The following is a 14,586-nucleotide window of genomic DNA, read 5'->3' as shown; positions in this document are numbered from 1 at the left end:
AAGGGAAAGTTTTCAAAGAAAGAGAAATTATTTACGCAAAAAGGGTTATTTTCACAAGAAAGATAAATTCAAGAGAAATGTGACATAGAAGCCTACTTGCTATATTTGTAAGGGAGATAATTTTTCCAATAAGTTTCCTAAATAGAATAAAGTCAAATACAAGGGTAAGGCACAAGTGGTAAAGGAATATGGATTAAAAAAGAAATTAAATATTTTTTATATGATAAAGAGTATCCTTTGGGTTTTGAGGAAATTGTTCTTTCTGATACAAAAGAAAATGAATTTGAAGGATGGTATGATGATATTTTAGAATAACAACCACAATCATGGTTAGATTATGATAAATTAGAAGCATAATTATTATAATGATGAGAGAAGGTAATTCTTTTAATTATAAATATCTTAAGAAATTTATTTGAGAAATATGCAACTTAAAAAGAATTCAAAGAAAAATGAATATTGGTGTTGAAACATGAAAAATAAATAAAGTAAAATTGATTGAATTAGAACAAAAAGAGCACAAGAATGTCTCCATGAAGGGAATGTGGTAGAAGAGCAAGAGTTGTGATAGGTGAGGTTAGAGACCTCTAGAAACAAGTGCAAGCACTACAAGAAGAGATTTGTAGAGGTATAAAACTTGCAGTAAGAGGATGAACTGAAAGAAGGAAATGATGCTCAAGAAGTAGAAGGAAAGATTCCAAACCAAGAGGACGAAATGCTTTCCAGGGCCATTTCAAAATTGGGAAAAGACCTAAGATTGAGGTCCCCACATTTTTAGGAAATCTTAACCCAGGAGAGTTGATCAACTAGATCAATGAATTAGAAGAATATTTTGAGAATGAAGATATTGAGAATCTTGATAGGGTCAAGTTTGTAAAGGCTAGAATGAAGGGTCATGTGAAGATTTGGTGGTAGAAGATTAAATTGGAGTAAAATAGAAGAGAAAAGCATAAAATCACAAGATGGGATCTAATGGTGGATAAATTGAAGTGGCATTTCAATATTGTTGATTATAAGCTTGATCAGCTAAATAAAATGCAAGGGTTGAAGCAAGAAGGAAGATCTGTTCAAGAGTATACAGAGAATTTATATCAATTCATCATCAAAATAGGCCATTATGAAGCTAGCAAGGAGGAATTTGCATGTTACCTTAATGGGTTAAGGCCGAGCATTCTGGAGGAGTTGAATCTAGTCAGAATAAATGATATTGAAGAGGCATACATGTTTTTTCTAAGAGTAGAATAAAATTTGAACAAGAAGTTTGAAAGTAGGAAAAGCGAAAGAGATTGTGGTGGCAGATTAAGTGGATGATCTTATGTTGAAAAAATGAAGATCTAGAAAAGAAGAATTAGGCCAATAGAAGTCAAAATTAGAGGGTAAATAATTTCAATGATTTCTATGATTATAATAATAGTGATCAGAGAGGAAGAGGGTATGTGCAGGATCATGGTGTGCCAAAAAGTGGCAATGTGAAAAAATAGAGTTTGAACACGTCTAAAAGCACTACAAAATCCGCTCTAACTTTTTTTCACCTATCTAGGTACCAAGCCTAGAAGGAAAGGCCAAGCCTTATCGGATATCCAATCTAATATCGAATATCCAATATAATATTGGATATTCAATATTATCGGATATACGATTATATATCGGATATACGATTATATATCGGATATCTGATAATTATATGACATTATTATTATAATATTATAATAGTATAAAAACATTATATTATAACAGTATAATACATTATAATATAATATTATTATAATATTATAATATAATATTGTTATTAAATATATAATATAATATTATAATAATTATTATTATTATACTATAATAGAATATTACTATTATTATTATATTATAATCGTATAATATTATACTATAATAATAATATTATATTATAATAATATAATATAATATAATAATAATAAAGTATAATATATTATAAACTATAATAATATAATATAATATAATACATAATAATAATAATATTATAGTATAATAATATAATATTTTATATTATAATATATATAAAATATAATATTTCAAAGCTATATATAAAATATTAAATATGTTATATATGTTATATATAAAATATAAGATATGGGCACGATCGGATATACGATACCTGTAGCGTACATTAAAAAAAAGAACAGACCCGCAGGCCCTTTTTTCTCACATTTCGAGGGCCAGTATTAGCACGCAATCGGATATCAAATACAAGATCGGATATGGGATATTAAGGTAAGATTTTTTTTTTTTTTAAACTAATTTTTAATCTAAATTCGATAGATTTTAACAGGATTTTGTTTGGTTTAGTTGAATCTAGGGTTTTTTTGAAAAAAAAGGTTAAAATTAAGGTTTTTTTTTAATATATATTACGTTTTGCAATTCAATAGGAATGGCTGATCAGAATGATGACACTAAGGCAGGGAATAATATTCCTCTTAACTCCCCACCAAATGATCCAGTACCCCCACAAAACTGTCCACCAAACAATCCTCTACCCCCTCAAAACCCTCCTCAAATCAAGGATTTGATAAATGAAAATCTCACCGAGTTGAGAGGTTTGCATAGAACATATAATAATGTACCCGCATTGGCTCCTATGTTATCCACATTAAACACTATAGTGGATAACATTGAAACCCTTACAAACCAACAAAATGCCTCTCTTCATTGGCGTGATCAAATGCACAAGATGTTTGATGATGGTTTGGATTATGATGAGGTTACAACCCTCAACATAAGCAAAAACAATTTGGCCAGCCTTTTTGCGAACCCAAAAATGGGTTTACCAGTTGACCCAAAAAAATCCAAACTATCAATTAAAGGGTGCACAAATGACGCCATACGTGCAAACTTTTGGGATCGTTGGTGGATGGTCTTTGATATCCCTCCACATGGAAATTTAGACATACCATTTTATTTCCTTAGAAAATTATATGCTAAATTTGTGTTGAAACTTAAAGTGAACTGTTGGAGCATGAAGCCCAACATGGGCTTAGGACTAGGAGCTCCTCAAGATAGACCCTCTTCCCAGCAGAATAAAGCTGGCACTTTTGTCCCCCCCACTGATATATCCCCTCCTCCTCGAGTGCAGCATCCAAATATTATGATAGAGGCTAGCTCTCAGGCTATCAGAGCCATTCATAGGCTAAGTAGCCTAATGATATCTCAAGCTAGGTCAATCCTACCTCCTCATGTTGATGATGTTGGTGCCAGTTCATCATCAGCTAGCTGATCACATGTTTGTGTGCCTCAGACTTGCATTATGTGCGAGAATATTTGCTTGGGTCCCATAGGTGATCTTCTTGAGTATCATTTTGTATTAGACGAGGATACACTAGACACACATGCAGAGGCTACAGACCCTGATGTGAGAGAGGAGGGGAATGTATAGGCATGGACTCCTTCGGTGTCGGTACATGTATATATTTTTTTGTTATGACATATGTGATTTAAAGTTAATTTTCATAATAGAGTAATTTTAATTTTTAAGCCATATTTACTTTTATATGTATGTGATCTTTATTCACGTTTAGTTGATGATCGAGGAGGAGCTCAGATAGATTCATGATACCATGCTCTCAGCCATTTCATTTGGCCTTGAGACATCTATGGTACATTATGTTGTGTTCGCATTTTTTTTTCTATTTGATATTGTAGCATATATGGTTGCTAATCTTTCTTTCATCTTGCAGGTAGCACTTGTCTCGGAGGGACAAAGTGCAGAGGGTGACCCAGCACACATTGACAAAGGAAAGGTAATTAGGAACTTTCTATTCGATTAAATATCGATGCATTCTTGTAAAATGTTTGTGGTAATCCCCTTTAATTAAACATTCTTTATTGTATATAGGGCATCGCTACTAGTGATGAGCCTATACAGATTTCGCATCATAGACCATCAAGGATTTCCATTCGCACTGAGAGCCCCATTGTATGTATAAGTATCATTTATTTTTTATTATCCTTATCTTCATAAATAAATTCAAAATTGATTTCTGTGATATTAACAACTACTATTTTGTATCTCATAGGAGACTACTAGTGCACATGAGGTCCGACGGGATAGTTATGTAGATTTGATGATGCAGCCACTCACTCCTAAGGAGGAGCCTACAATAGTAAGTTGTAGTTTGAATTCATGATTAAATATGTTATAAATTTAGCATGCTATGAATTATAATGTTATAGTTTCAATTTTAGGTTCATCTGACAAAGGTATTTGAACATATACAACCCACAATCAGAGAGGTACCAACATTGCCAAGGGCATACGAGAGGACTCCTAATTGGCGTAGGAGGTCGATGAGAGAGGTATTTATTATGAAATTTTGATAGTATTAATCTCCATTACAAAAAGGATCATTATGCATTTGATTAATTCAATGTTAGATACGTAGAATCATATGAATTTAGTAGTCTAACTTTGGGTTTTCCTTTTTTGTTTATGTAGGAGGCATCTGATCCACCTAGTGCAGCGAAGAGGCTGCATTTTGATTATCCACCAGCACCCTAGGATAGTATAGTTTTTGTAGGATGCATCATGAGACATTTTGAGATGGCATATGCCACATTGTATACAGAAACATTGATATTATACACATTCTGATGGCATGATCAACCACATTTTGTATATGGATCTATGTATTTTGATATATATTTGAGTACTTTGTCTATGGATACATGATCGTTGATATATATTTGTGTAAAATTTTGTCTATGGATACATTTATTTTGATATATATTTTTGTCATTTATGTGCACAATGATATACATATTAATTTAGTATCTAGTATTGTTCAATTTATCGTGAATCATGTGTCATGCCCTAAATTTTACTAGTAAAAACACAACAATTTTTTATTTTTTAAAAAAAAATTTGTAGCTTATGAAGTCGCATAAGAAATTACATAGTGTAAAACAAGGTTATCATTGAATAGGAGTTCAAGACTCATGTGGATAGTGTCATCTGGTTGTAACATTTTAGTCACAGGTGGTTTTTAAATAGATTGGATGACAGTCTAGTTCAAGTTAGCGTCACGAGTCAAAAGAGAAAGTTAAAGATACAACACTCATAAATTAGTGAGGTAATTCATATTCTAAAAAGCCTCTGATACTAATATTATATTAGGGTCTGTCGGTTGTATCATATGGACTAGGTCATGATTCTAGCATGTAAGAGAAGGGGATCAAAATTACTTATTATTCTCATTACCAATGTACACACATTCATTAATCATTACAATATATATTAATATGACAATTACTATATGGTGTGGAAGTGTAGTATATCTTAATCGATTAAACACACATATCTAGAGAATTTAGATTTAGTACTCATCACATGAGCACCCTTAGTCAAATAAGAAAATGTGCACTTATCTACCACACTATATCAGAACTAACCATTGGAAATTAGAAAAGATATGCCCCAAAGGTAGCTTCAAAGTCTACATGATGGAGAAGGGGCCACTTGTATTGATAGTATCCATCATTCAACACATACTATACACAACTTATGGAATAAACAATTTGTTTTATGTGCCAAACGTGTATCATGTGCTTGCATCCATATCTTACTGGTTACAAGTCCTCTCGAAGATTGGACCAGTACTGAGTCATTTTCTCCCTCTTTACTCTATTTAGTCATCCTTATGTATTCTATCAACATTGCTTCCTCACCAAACTAGCACTCACTACAGTTTCCTAAACACAAAAATTACTATTTCAATACATAAATTAAACTCACTCTAACAAAAGCCAATTACTAACTATCTAGCTCATCAACTTATACTAACTAATCTAGCTACATTGCCATGCTTTCACATTTACTATTTTAATTACTATAATTACTATACTATTACATTTACTTTTTACATTATTACATCTAATTATTCACCATAAGCTTACTTTCTCACTATCAATATTATTATTATCAAAGCATGTTAAGATTCAAAGTAGTTTCATAGTATGAATTAGTAAGCACATAAAATGAGGAACTCTTAGTAAGTCTAAGGGCCAATTCAAAGTACTTAACTCAATAATAATTCACGATCAGTATTTAAACACATCCTACTACACCATCGTATTGAGTGTGTCAATTTAAATTTGTTAGATGAATTGTTTATGTAAGGATTAGGTGCAAGCGCATAAATAAGGTTTGTATATAACATGCCTTGTCATTCTGACATATATTTATTCATCATTTCATGCAACTAACATAGTAAAATGTGGTCTACATTAATCATATTATCATTAATTATACATAGGGTACATGAGCTGACAAGCTACCTCTAATGCCATGCCTATTGACCCTTATTACATACTAGCTAACTAATGCTTTATTCCTACACTACATTTCCAAATTGGTATATATATTCTATCGACTTTGATATTCTACTAATATCTTCAATCGAATCCACAACATTCATTATCTAACTAACATTCCATCAAGCCAAATATAAAATTCACTTGACATTAAATCCAAAATCTACACAAGTTTGTAATGCATTCAATTCTATCTAGTAAATCTTATCTATCAATGTTCTTTATTGACTAGATAAAACTAGATTTGAGTTATTATTTTAATCCACCATCCATCCTTATCCTTGATTCTCCAATCCCATCATCTCGACAACTTACTTCATATTAACCCTATTATATCTACATCCAACTATCCTAATTTACAGTCTTAACACTAATTTAATTAAACCCTTCGTACTTAACATCATGCTCAATTATATATGCATTCTCATAAACTTATTTATTTCATTTAATTTATTTTCCTATATTGATCTTTTCCATTACCATATGGTTTAATTTTTACATGTTTCTAAATGAGCCGCTTGATATAAATAGTACCCTTAAACTAAGCTCAAATACACTAAGTGTCATTATCCTCTACTCAAGACTTGAAATGATTAAATAATTATCTGATAAAAATAAAAACAAATCTAAAGGGTGAATCTCCCATCCATCTTAAATCCTCATCATTCCCTAACTCTTACCAAGGCCACATTTCTTCCTACACGTGGTCCTCACAAGGTCCCACGTGGGTCATGTGCAGAATTTTTACTAATCCAAGCCTTAGGACATCTTTTTCCCATCCCTCCAATCAACAATCCTAATGTGAACAAGTCATATTACATGTCAACTTGACATTCTCCTAAGTACAAATCCATTGGGATTGCTATCCCACTCCCCCTTAATTTCAAGTTGACTACCTATGCTTGGGAACACGTGACCACTGCCGCAAGAAATTTCAAGTCAACTACCTATGCTTTGGAACACATGAACACTATTGCATGGAGGGGATGACTAGTGCATAAGACAAGGATGCGACATAAACCCTTTCTCCTATGCACGCAAGTATATTAATGGGGATGAAAACCCTTTTCAAGGAGGCAAGCTCAAGGATAAAAGTTTTGGCATGACATGTTAGAATGAATGTCAGATTTAACAATATGCCTTGGGGAATGGAGAAAAATTTTTGCATTATGATGGCTTAGGAAATGTTGGGGGCTACTCTAGAAGGGTGGTCAAGATCAATCTTGGCTTTTATTTTATTTTTGAGTTAAATATTTAAATTTGTCATATTCTCTAACATGCACACTAATATTCCTTTATTTATTTAATTACTAATTTATTATTTGAGTGTTGGATGTGACTTAGAGGTCATAAGATTGTAATGTGTATCATTCTATCACTTAGGAAATATATTAGTCTAGGACACTTGTTAGTCTCTATATGCTATTATTATTTTTATTTTTATTTTTATTGGATAGTAGTCTAGAATCTGGGAATATTCTTTAATATTTTATTACTCTGTATTAAGGAAGGGATTTATTTGCCTTTACCATACATTTTCCAAAGAGAAAAATGCATGCCTACAACAATGTATCTCATAGATTTTATTATGTCTTCTCTTACAACAAACTTCATTTTTTTATATCATGAAATTAATTTGATGATTTCCTTGCTTAGAATTGCATTAAGCTTGGTAATTAAAATCAATGTTATCCATGCATGTGATATGAACGTAAAATTTGCCTTCCAAATTATTGAGTGCACAACAAGATTGTAAGCAATCTACTAAGTTTTAAATTTATACAATCAATGGTATCACATAACATCTATGGATTGTTATTATCAACTAGTCATTTACAATACGACAAGAAGAAAACCTTCTTTCACATTTTCAAATGATAATAATGATGTCAAAGAAAATTTGTGACTCATACCAATGCTTTCATAACAATATAAACTCCAAATGAAACATGCATATACAACCTTATCAATTATTTCCTCTACACGTACATTAGGTAACAATGATACAATCTCCTTCCATCACAATGGGACAACATAAGGGACTTTTCAAAATCATAAGGAACATGAACATTGAAAGATATGGACAACGAGTAGCATGAACATTGTCCAACATGATCATTGAGAACATGAACAAGCTGGTGAATCCTCCTTCACAAATGAGGGCACAATGTCAAGTTTTCTCATCCAACATCAATCTGCAAGATGATCATTCCAAGCCATTTCCATTGCTCCCTTGGACACAAATCTTCATATGCAACACAACAAAATAACAAGGACCATGGGTTCTTTCCACCCAACCATAGGCCTCAAAGAGACCACCCCCACACTAGGGAACAAGGCTCAAACTAGGATACACATACAATCTTTCAATGCATAAGCATTACATTTCAAACTTGAACAATTTCCCCCCAAGGCTATTTCACAATGGCTTCACAAATGGAACCATAAACATAGGGTGAAGGTGTGTTCTAAATTGGAGACTTGCCATACCAAACCATATCTGCAATAAACAATTTGCATGCCCTCTCGAGGCTATCATAAATCAACAATTTAATGCCCTCTCGGGGCCTCCACATTTCCTCCTCCAAACCCACTACCATCAGCTGTAACTCCTCAAACTTCTTTTCTACACCATACTTTCATTATCACCCCCAGAAAGATATGAATGGTTATGGCATACAATGGAGCCCATACTTAAGCCCTTCACCTTGGACTTCTCTTCCCTTCCCACAAGGGTGAGTGTAAATCCCACGCCCATAACAACACTCAAGCACAAAACAAGAAAACAAAACCAAGTAGAAATAAAACAAGAAATTTTCAAGAGCACATCACGTTTTCACAACACAATATCAACACCCATAATACAACAAGGAAATAGAGGAAATCCAAACCTCATACTCACAATACTCCACACAATACAACAAGATGCACAATGGTGTCACACTAATCTACATGGAATGGACACCATTTGAGCACTCACATGAATGCTACTCCACAATGTAATGCAATGCATACTCCATTGATAAACTCCACACTTGCATATTTTCTTAATCATGCTAAAAGAAAGAAATGGAAAAGAAGCAAGTTTGAGATACCAACCTTGGTCCAAGCTAGGGTAAGGATAGTTGTAGTAGAGCTCCCCTAATCTCCCTCCAAAACCTAACTGTCTCTAAAATTAGAGAGTGGGCAAACACCCCACTAGTTTGGCAAAGACCCTCTAATAAAGCCTTTCCACTAACTTATTTTAGCAAAAAAACTAAGCCACTACTTCTTACAAACTTTTCTCCTCTAACGGTTCATTGATAGCCCTCACGAGGTCTGAGTTATGACCCTTGAACGATTGACCTCAAAATGCACTTAGAGCACCTTGGAGACTCCTCGGTACGGGGTGTCTGAAAATGATGGATGGTCTCCATGGCTAGAACAAGGGTGTGACTAGGGTTTACCCACCCATCCAGAGCTAATGGCACTGACAATTTGATGCCAAGATCAGTGGTTTCAAAGTTACACTGTGGTGCACCTATTAACTGAGGCACACTACACGTTTTGGCATCGAGCGAGATTGTTGTGCCGAATCCAAACATAATGTGATCTCTTGAAAATGAGATAGGTTATTTTAGGCCTCAGTATCACCATGTTGTAGCATTTGATAGTTCATCGATAGCTCTCATGAGCTTCAAGTTATGACCCTCGAAAGATCGACCTCAAAATGCACTTAGAGCACCTTGGAGACTCCTCAATACGGGGTGGCCACAAATGATGGATGGTCTCCATGGATCAAACAAGGGTGTGAATAGCTGCCCATCCAGAGCTAATGGCACTGACAATTTGATGCCAAGATCAACGGTTTCTAAGTTACGTTGTGGTGCACCTATGAACTGAGGCACACTGCAAAATTTGGCATCGAGTGAGATTGTTGTGTCGAATCCTAATGGAATGTGATCTCTCAAAAATGAGATAGGTTATTTTAGGCCTTAGTATTACCATCCTATAGCATTTGATAGTTCATCGATAACCCTCACGAGCTCTAAGTTATGACCCTCGAAAGATAGACCTCAAAATGCACTTAGAGCACCTTGGAGACTCCTCAGTATAGGGTGGCCGCAAATGATGGATGGTCTCCATGGCTAGAACAAGGGTGTGAATAGATTTCACCTGCCCATCCAGAGCTAATGGCACTGATGATTCGATGCCAAGATCAGCAGTTTCAAAGTTACACTGTGGTGCACCTATGAACTGAGGCACACTGCAAGTTTTGGCATCGAGCGAGATCACTGTGCCGAATCCTAACAGAATGTGATCTCTCAAAAATGAGATAGGTTATTTTAGGCCTCAGTATCACCATCCTATAGCATTTGATAGTTCATCAATAGCCCTCACGAGCTTCGAGTTATGACCCTCAAAAGATCGACCTCAAAATGCACTTAGAGCACCTTGGAGACTCCTCGGTACGGGGTGGCTGAAAATGATGGATGGTCTCCATGGCTAGAACAAGGGTGTGACTAGGGTTTTCTCATCCAGGCAGAGCTAATGGAACTAACGATTTGATGCCAAGATTAGCAGTTTCAAAGTTACGCTATGGTGCACCTATGAACTGAGGCACACTGCAAGTTTTGGCATCGAGCGAGATCCTTGTGCTGAATCCAAACAGAATGTGATCTGTCAAAAATGAGATAGGTTATTTTAGGCCTCAACATCAGCATCCTATAGAATTTGATAATTTATCAATAGCCCTCACGAGCTCTGAGTTATGACCCTCAGAAGATCAACCTCAAAACGCACTTAGAGAACCTTGGGGACTCCTTAGTACGGGGTGGCCATAGACAATAGAGGGTCTCTGTGGTTGGAACAAGGGTGCCACTAGGGTTCACCCACCCACTCAAAGCTAATGGCACTAACTTGTAGCCATTAGGAGTTAGATTTTGAAAAGTTGTCAAGAAAGGTTGACACCTTTGACTTGTATCATGAAAGGTTTCTTTGTGCCTTGCTTGATTGTTTGAAGAATACTCCATGTGTCACTATCTTTCTTGAAAAAAAAATCTTTTGAACATCAAGCTTGCAATATTATCAATTATTGTCTAACTTTTTCAACCAAGTCAAAACATCAAGTGCAAATATTTGTTTGCATTTTTTGCTAAGGGGAGTTTCATAAATTGACTTTGATTTTCTATGTCTCTAGTGCTTGAACATTCTTAAAATAGCTCTTTGGTCTTAGAGCTATTGGTATTTTCTAACTTCATGGTCTATGATATGCATACTAAGAATTTATTTCACTAAATGGTTTCCTTGATCTATTGACTACACTTAAATTTGTTCATTTTTCATCTCTCTTTCTTTATCTACATTGCTATTTGGGATTTTTTCGTAGCTCTTGACTTGAGTCACTACAGTTGTAACCTGCTTGGAAAATTTGTTTGACAAGTCACTCATTCATTTCTACCTCTCTTTGACATGTGAACATTGTACCTCTCTAGTTTGGACATCAAGTTATCTTGTGTCACCTTATTAGCTTCCTCTAGTCTCCTTCATGCTTTATTATCTATCTATCACTATGGTATTCAAACCTTGTGCTACCAAACCTCAACCAAATCTAGATGATCATGATATCCTCCATGCCACTAAAGAGTTTCAAGATCTATATGTTCAATACAAAGAGCTAGAAGAGATGAATAATCTTTCTTACCTTCGTCTCTCTAAGCACATGATAGAAATCAATTCTAAACTTGAGAAAAGGTTAGAGGAGAATATTGCATTCTTAAATTAATCTCCCTTGAGACCTTTACATACACATGGGTCATCTTCTTCAAGGTCTACATATTCTACTCCAAGACATCAAATATCTTCATCTTCTAGATCTAAAGACCTCTTTAGAGAACAAGCAAGTGATACCTCCTTTGAGCCTATGCCAAACTTTCATTATGGACCTATCTTTGACCAAGATAGTGATGAAAACATGGATGCATTCTATTCACTTAAGAAACAACAAAATTATCATGGAGAAATTTTTGAGAGAACTTTTACTCCATTGGAAGATTCTCATGATAACATCTTGCAAACTCTTCTTGATAATGAAACCATCACATTACTAGACAACTCTAGACCTTATGAACCCAAAATCAAACCTCTATTTTGGAGAAATTATCATTATTGCCACTTCCATGGAAGAAAATTTCATAAAACTAAAGATTCCATAGTATTGAAACATAAAATCCAAGATCTCATTTATGATGGGATTGTTGATACCTCTAATGACTCATGTGTCACAAGATCATGCCGATGAACCTATGTCAAGTGATGATTTCCTTGACAGCTTCACTTCTTATAACACTAATGAACTTCCTAAAGTGTCAAAGCTTTCCAAAATGTCTCCACCAAACAAAGAACCTAATTCTTTCCATATAGACCATGTGTACCCTCAAGGGCTACAACTAAAAGAAAATCAAGCTAACCTTCACTTGTCTGCAAACCTTTTCCATGCCACTAAGACTAAATATCCTCAACATTCATGTAATACAATGATTACTATGCCCACTTTAGCTAATCCTACATTATTGCTTTAAGATTCTATCATGCACACCTCACATTTTACCTTATCCTTAGAAGGTGCTTCATATCAAGATGACTCTCAAAAATATATATATATATATATAAAGATCAAGATCAAACACCTTTTCATCTCATCCAAAATTTCACCTTTCTATATCATGTGTGTTACCCACCTCCTACATATGATGAGGATACCATTTCCACTACCTCCATTGAGTTTACTAAAACTTATGGGAAAAGTGATCTTTCTATGCTATATAAAGAAACATGTCAAGATCAAAGTGTCCCCTCATGTTCTACTTCTCCATATCCACTTCAAAACTATGCTCAAGATTCAAACACTCCTATCAAAGGTCTTTCTCCTATAAAAGGTACTCATGAGTCTATTGATGACTTTGGTCATGCCACTTACTCTAAAGATGTTAAAATCCCTAGTCACTATCCCTTTACATTTCCTAATTCTATCATTGGTCCTTATCCATCTAATCTAAAGTCTTCAAACCTTCTCCTACAATTTCTACTTCTATCTCTCCTAATGTACCTCAAGATCAACAAGACATTCATCCTAGAAAATAACCGTCCACTCAACCATCTAAACCAGTCATATCAGCCTTATTCATCCATAAGTCCCAAATCTTTTGGAAGCAATTTGGATGTTCAACACAAGAAATATAATAATACATTAAAAATTAGAGATCATTATGTCTCATCTAATCAACATGTGAATGGACATAACGAAAATATATTGAAGATACCACAAAGGTTCACTATTCAAAAAGTGAAATCAAAGAAAATATGGGTTCCTAAACCCATTATTGAAGAAATGTGTTATAAAGTATCCAAAGGAAAATCTAAAGCTATATGGACTGCAAAGTCTCTCTTGAAAGACTTTAATATTGAACATAAATCTAAGTTGACATTCAATATTCCAAAGGCTTCCACTCCATTTTCTTCCAAACATCTTCCTCAAAAGCTTACAAATATTCCACTCAATCTTCTTCTAACATTGTCCATTGCAAATGTGGATGGTCATAGGGAGATCATTAGATCTATCCGTAGACCTTATTACATCAAGAAAAGAAAAATAATTAGGTGCTTTGCACTAGTGTTCCCTGTATTTCATAAAATTTAAACTATAGAGTTTCCTTCCAAAAAGCTTATGTAGTCGTTACATTCAAGATTTGAATTTTCTAAAGCAATAAGCTAAATTTTAAGTAACTTAGTGAATTTTTCAACTTATGAAATGACTTGAGATGATTATGAGACCTTATTAGGACCTATGTAATGACTCACTTACCCTATGCAAACTTAGACATTACTAAAGTTCAAATCTCATGGTCCTTTACAACTTTTCAATATGAAAGTCTTTCAAAACATTATACAATATTATGACTCTTTAGGCTTTCAAATGCCATGATTAGTTGCAAAATGGAAGAAATCAAGTATTCTAATTGTTCATCCGTACTTTCTAAATTTTTCTTATTTGATTAGTTTGATAAAAATAGTTTTAATAATCATAATGTCAGCTTTATGTGAAATAAGGAAAAAACCAAATTTTTATTAAGATATCCGCAAGAAATTATCTTTCATATAGTTATAAATACTCTTAAAATTATCCTTATAGCCTTGTATCACATGCAAATATGATTTGCAAGAACTTGTTCAATATCTTCCTCTTATAATTCCTTACAAAGAACCTAC

Source organism: Cupressus sempervirens, chromosome 6, assembly GCF_028749045.1.
Source record: "Cupressus sempervirens isolate cs-2001-9-10 chromosome 6, ASM2874904v1, whole genome shotgun sequence".
Taxonomy (NCBI): domain Eukaryota; kingdom Viridiplantae; phylum Streptophyta; class Pinopsida; order Cupressales; family Cupressaceae; genus Cupressus; species Cupressus sempervirens.
Note: the sequence above shows the minus strand (reverse complement) of the source record.